Consider the following 6,229-nt stretch of genomic DNA (forward strand, 5'->3'; position numbering starts at 1 on the left):
CAGGTAAGAAGTGTCAGGACAAGAGGAGACGGCCTCGAGATGTGCCAGAGGAGATTTAAGTTGGATGTTTCTGAAAATCCCTTCACTGAAAGTGTTGTCAGGCACTGGAACGGTGCAGGTGGAATCCCTGAAGTGTTCCAAAAATCCCGTAGGTGTGGCACTTTGGGGACACGGTTTAGTGCTGGGTTAGCACTTGGGTTCGATGATCTCAGAGCTCTTTTCCAACCTTAACGATCCTGGGATCTCTACAAAACACCTCTGGGGTGTTCCAGCATCCCCAGCAGGGGACAGGAAGGGGCAGGGTTGGGTTGTGGCCTCTGGCCCACAGCTGCCACCAAGCCCTTGTGACATCTGGGCACAGCTCACCCTGGGGCTGGCTCCCTGAGCATCCCTGGGCTGCCTGGGAAACAAGGCAGAGATTTTATAAAAATGTTATATTTGAATATTTTTTATTGTATAAAATTTGGATTTTATAAATCCCTCGGTGGTTGGTTAGTTTTGGGGTGAGGTGCTGTGTTCTGGGAGGGAGGATCTGCAGCCCTGGGATCAGCCCAGCTCTGCTGTTGCACTGGCTGTGAACAAAAAGGCCTTTTTAGCAAGGTTTTGTTTTTCACCTGGTGTGCACAGAGAGGCTCTGCCCAGCCAGGGCTGTGTGGTGACACTTCCAGCATCCAACAAGACACTTTAATCTTGAGAAAAACAAGATTCACTCTCCTGTAAAAATGTAAAACTTTAATAAAGGACAAGAGGAGGAAAAGACAATAAAGTAAAGATTTATGGCTGGGAGCTTGGTTTTCAGCCAAGAGCACACCTGCTATTTTGGAAACACCCTTTATAAACCCCTTCTATTGCATCAGCCTGTTACATATCCACAATTATGCATTTTAAACTTTTCCCCAAACTAGTTTACATGTTCTAAGAATTTTTTAGCAGGGCTCCTCCTCGGGTTTGCTTTTTCAGAGCCTGTTTATTTCTTGGCTGTGGTTTTAGTCTGTTCTTGTTATCACCTTTAGTTTGGGCTTTGGTCTGTGCTTTCTACTGATGGTAAATTTGACAGCTGGCATATCAGTAGTAGAGGTCCTCTTCATATATTCATTGAATGTTATCTCAACCAAGCAGGAATTTTAACACAAATACACTTCTATCAGTTATTTCACTGCTATGTCCAACAGAAATAAAAACTATATTTTTATAACAAAGTTACTTTAATATTATCCATATAGCATCTATTTTAATATTTGTGAAAGGCCAATGTTATAATATTTATTTATAACAATCTGGATGCAGTCCCTCGGATGCCCCAGCCCTGATCCTGCTGCTGCAGCTCCCTCCCTGCCCGGGGGCTCCCAGACCTCGCAGTAATTGACTGGCTAATTAAGAGATCGGTGCAGATAAGCACGGGACACAATTCCTCACAACTCCTCCATTGCAGGCACGGGTTTGTGGCCAGCAAGGAGGGAAAAGAAGTCTGTGGGCACAGATGGGCACGGGCTTGGTGTGGTGGTGGGGAGGTGCAGGGAGGCAATGAGGAAAGGCAGATCAATGTCATCCCCCTGGCTCCCAAACCCACTCCTCACTCCCCATCCCAATCCATGCAGAAAGCAAAGGCAGCCCTCAAATCCATTCTTTTTCCTATTATTTTTCTTTTGTGTGTGTGTGTGGTTTTTTTTTCCTTTTGTTTTTTATAACAGCCCCATCGTGCTGTTCCCCCTGGGCACTGGCATCATTTAGAGAGTTTCAGGAAGATGGTAGATTTTCACCTTCTTTACTATTTTTTTTTAATCCTGAGAAATCTGTGATCCTGCTGAATTCAAAGTGCAACACAGGTGAAGGGCCAAGCAGTGGTTTTTCATGAGGCTCTAGGAGCTGTGGTGATAAAAATAATTTAGTTTTAATTTACAGATATTCAAAAAAATTAAACCCCCTCTTGCTCATGATTTCTAATATAATAAGATTTATTTTTAATGTGACATGGGTGTCTTCCTCAGCACTGGGGACATTTCTGTGTTTTATGGCTCCAGCTGAAGGCTTTAAGCTGTTCAAGTGATATTTTTTCAAATATTTAGGGGGTTGCTGGAAGTTGTGGCACAGGATTTGAGGCCAGGCCCCTCTGTAGTGCCTGAGAAAAGTGGTGGGGTTCCAGGAAAGGTGTTTGGCTCTATGTCAGGGAGACTTGGGACAAACTGGGCATGCTACTGGGGACACCACCTGGCTGCTGGGCCCCTGCTGCTGGAGCAGAAATTTGAATGGGAAGCACAGAAGATTTTAATCACAGAATCCCAGAATGGTTTGGGTCGGGAGGGAATAAAGTTCCTCCAATCCCACCCCTGCCATGAGCAGGGACACCTCTCACTGTGCCAGGCTGCTCCCAGCCCTGTCCAGCCTGGCCTTGGGCACTGCCAGGGATCCAGGGGCAGCCACAGCTCCCCTGGACACCTGTGCCAGGGCCTGCCCACTCTCACAGACAGGAATTCCTTAGCAATATCCCTTCTAAACCTATTCCATTCTGTCAGTTTAAAACCATTCCCCCTTTTCCTACACTCCATGTCCTTGTCCAGAGTCCCTCTCCTGTTCTTACAGGCCTCACATGGATTAATTTTAATGCCTGAGGTTGTCCCATTGGGTTCCTCATGCAAACATCACTGGGAACATGCCAATCCCACCAGGATGGCTCAGGAGAGAGGGAAGTGACATCCATTTATCTGTCCGTCCATCCATCCGTCCATCCATCCATGGATCCATCCATCCATCAATCCCTCCATCCCTCCATTCATCCACCATCCACTCCCCATCCATCCATCCATCCATCCATCCATCCATCCATCCATCCATCCATCCATCCATCCATCCATCCATCCCCTCCATTCATCCATCATCCACCCCCCATCCATCCACACCCCATCCATCCCTCCCTCCCTCCCTCCCTCCCTCCCTCCCTCCCTCCATCCATCCATCCATCCCCACCTCCATGGCCCCTCTCAGCACCCCCAGCATGGCTCTGTCCATCCCCCATGGCACCCCAAACCTGCAGCCCCCCCAGGGGAAGGCTCTGGAGGAGGCTCCCCCACCTCCCCTCACCCAGCTCAGCTCCTCCCCTCACAGCCCCCTCCCATTCCCCAGAAATGCCCCACTTAGGTCAGTGACAGGCTGGAATAACCCTTCTGCTCCTTGCTGCCTCCCCCAGATCCCTCTTCTCCCTGACCAACGAGCTGCTCTGAGCCCAGGATCCCTGCCTGGGATGGTTTTGGAGCTGTAAGTGGAGATCCCAGGGATTTGGGTGGCATTTGTGAGTGAGGCCAGCCTGTCCCATGGGAGCAGCCAGCTCAGGAGCTGGAGGGGAGAGGATGAAGGGAGGAATGAGAAACCCAATACCCCTCTTGGCTCTGTTGTGGCTTAATTTAGAGCACAGGGGCTCTGCCAGAGTGTCTTTCCATTTAAAGCTGAACCTCTTCCCTTTTGTCCTGCACTGTGCCTTGCAGGGCAGTGGCAGCTGATGGCTGGGGCTGCTGAGGAGGGTCAGCAAGGCAGTTTCCAACTCAGTTCCCCTTTGCCACCAGCTTCTTTCCCATTTCTCCCACATCAAGGACTGAAATCCATCTCCTCCTGCTGTCCCTGTCCTGCTTTGGAGCCTCAGGGAGGGCAGGAGCCACCCACAGACCCAATCAACAGCTCTGAATTCCCATGGGATGGGCTTTGACCACCCAGCTGATCCTGTGCCTCTTGTCCAAGCAGATCCCAGGGCAGGGAGAGCTCTCCTGTGTCAATAATTTAACCACCCTAATGCAACTTAATTCATGTTACAGCCACTTTGGAAAGCTCTTTGCAGGTAAACGGCTGGCAGCAAGCCCAAAGGAGAGGACAATTCATCACAGATCATTTATTCCCAGCAGTTCAGCTGTACTTGAAATGGGATGCATCCATCAGGCACTTGTGGCTGCTCCATGGAAGAGCTCTGCCCAGCTCCAGGGCAGGAGACAGATTTTGGCTCAGCCCAAGTGTTTGGAGAATTCATATTTGGAGTTAAGAACTGCCCAAATCCTAACAAGGAGTACCCAAAACTAAATACTGGCAGTAAAACTAACTTTAACTGTACTCACCAGCCTGTGCCAGAGATGTCACCTTTAGCCTGTCACCACCATCAGCTACAGTGAGAGGCTGAAAAAACTCAGAGCTTATCAAAAAGCTGCCTGGGACATGACTTCTCACTGGATGAGGGTTGTCCCAGTGAGGAAATGCTGGGGACTCACAGTGCTTTTATCTGAGAGAGGCAAAACGATGGCTGGCTGCAAACTGGAGCCAGAGAAATTCAAATTTGAACTGAAACACAGGATTTTAACAGGCTGAAGGAAAAAAAACCCACTGAAAGTTCCAAGGGAAGCAGGGGCTTGTAGTGATTTCATATCAGCTGTATCCCTGAAAGAAATGCACAAGTATGCTGGAGAGATCCTGGGGCTGAGGATTTCCAGTGTGGGGATTTTTCAGGCAGAGAGAAAAAATATTGTCATTAATTTTGTTCTCTGAGTGATGGGTTGGGGTGCAGGGGGCTGCTGCTCCCAAGGTCTGCCAGGGTTTCTTACATTTAGCAAAATGCTGCAAGAAAATTGGTCTCATCCTTTGAAAAGTGGGAACCAGCAAGAGCCAGCATGGGCAGAATTCAAGTCAGGTCACTCTGGGGAAGTGCATTTCAAAATACTGAGAAGCCCTAGACATTCTGCACTCCCCACTCTGACAGGAGACAGATTGCACACTTCCATGAGCAGCAGCTGCTTACAGGTACAGGCTGCCTAAATAAACTGCTTTGGAGTGGTTGGGTTCTTTCTTTGGTAAGGCATCTAGTGGTGCAGAAAAAAGGAGAAAATGCTTCTGTGCAGCACCAAACAATCATAAGGTTAAAGAAATGAGTGTTGCAGCATTTGAAAAAAGGTTTTCAGGAGAGCCATGTGCGTTCTGTGAGATCCCGGTTTCCTCCCTGACTCAGAGCCCTTTTCCTGGAGAGAGGTTTGATCTTCACAGCTTCCCTGGGACAGGGCACAAGGAAGGGCAGCAGATGCCTCTGCTCTGCTCCTGGGAAAATATTATTGATTCACACTCCTGTGTAAGTGAAATCAGAACCTGCAGCTCCAAGTTACAGCCTGAATTTAGCAGCCACTGCACAGCACAGCTCCCACAGCCCTGCTCCTGCTCAGGCAGCTTTTCCAAGGGATCTGCTCACTCCTGCAGGTCCTTCAAATCCCCACCAGAGGATTCCTCTCCTCTACAGAGGCATCAGGATGGAGCTGAAATCAAAGCTGAGGCTCCTCCCAACCCAGGATTTATTTCTCAAGTTGTCCAGAGATGATTGAGGGTTACAAGATGCTTTTTCCTTTGATGCTGCTGGCAGGAAAAATATTGCAATGGATGGTCCTGCTTTTTGTGAGAAAGCTGGGCTGAGCTCTAGGGCAGTGCAGCAGCCTCATGAGCACAGGGAGGGTTAATTCCCTGCTAACTCCCAGCTTATCCCCAGCTCCCTGACTTCCTCCATCAGGGACTCCAGGAACTGTTTGAAAAGAGACATTTTTTGAAGAGAGACATTTCTGAACCTAAACAGGAAAAAAAAAGACAGGAACAACACATCTGGAGTGACTCCTGCTCTGCTTTTTTCCACTCTGCACAGGGGAGCCAGGATGAAATCCCTGTGCTGGGGAAGGGAGCAGTGGTTTTCATGCCCAAAAATCCACTTTGCACTGGTGGTGCTGGCTGGGGTTAAAGCCTGACAAACTTCAGGCTCATAAAAAGAGGCTGACAAAGCAAAGGAGAAAAAAAGAAAAGCTTTCAAGACTTTCAAGTGAGAAACAAAGCAGCACTGTACAAAACTGCCTGGCTCTCCATTTGCCTGGAATCCCCAAGGCTGCTCTGCCCTGGCAGACTGCATGGCAATGCCTGATTAGCTTGCACTCTGTGTCCTCACTGTGCTGCAGGAGAGAAGGACAGGGCTGGCAGGGTTTGCAGCAGTTCCAGAAGTCCCAGCACTGCTGCAGTGAAGACCTGCCTGCATTTTTTAGCATTTCTTCCCAGGGAGAACAAGATCTGCCTGATGGATGAATGCAGAGACCCAGAAACAGGGAATTCATAACCTGGATGGCAAGTTTTGTATGGAATGAGCTGAATTTAAGGTAGGTTGACTCATTGCAGGGGTAATCTGCACAGCTTTTCCACAGTGAGTGGAAACTCACTGGAGGTTCAGAAAACT

Source organism: Fringilla coelebs (assembly GCF_963513975.1).
Source record: "Fringilla coelebs genome assembly, chromosome: 1".
Classification (NCBI taxonomy): domain Eukaryota; kingdom Metazoa; phylum Chordata; class Aves; order Passeriformes; family Fringillidae; genus Fringilla; species Fringilla coelebs.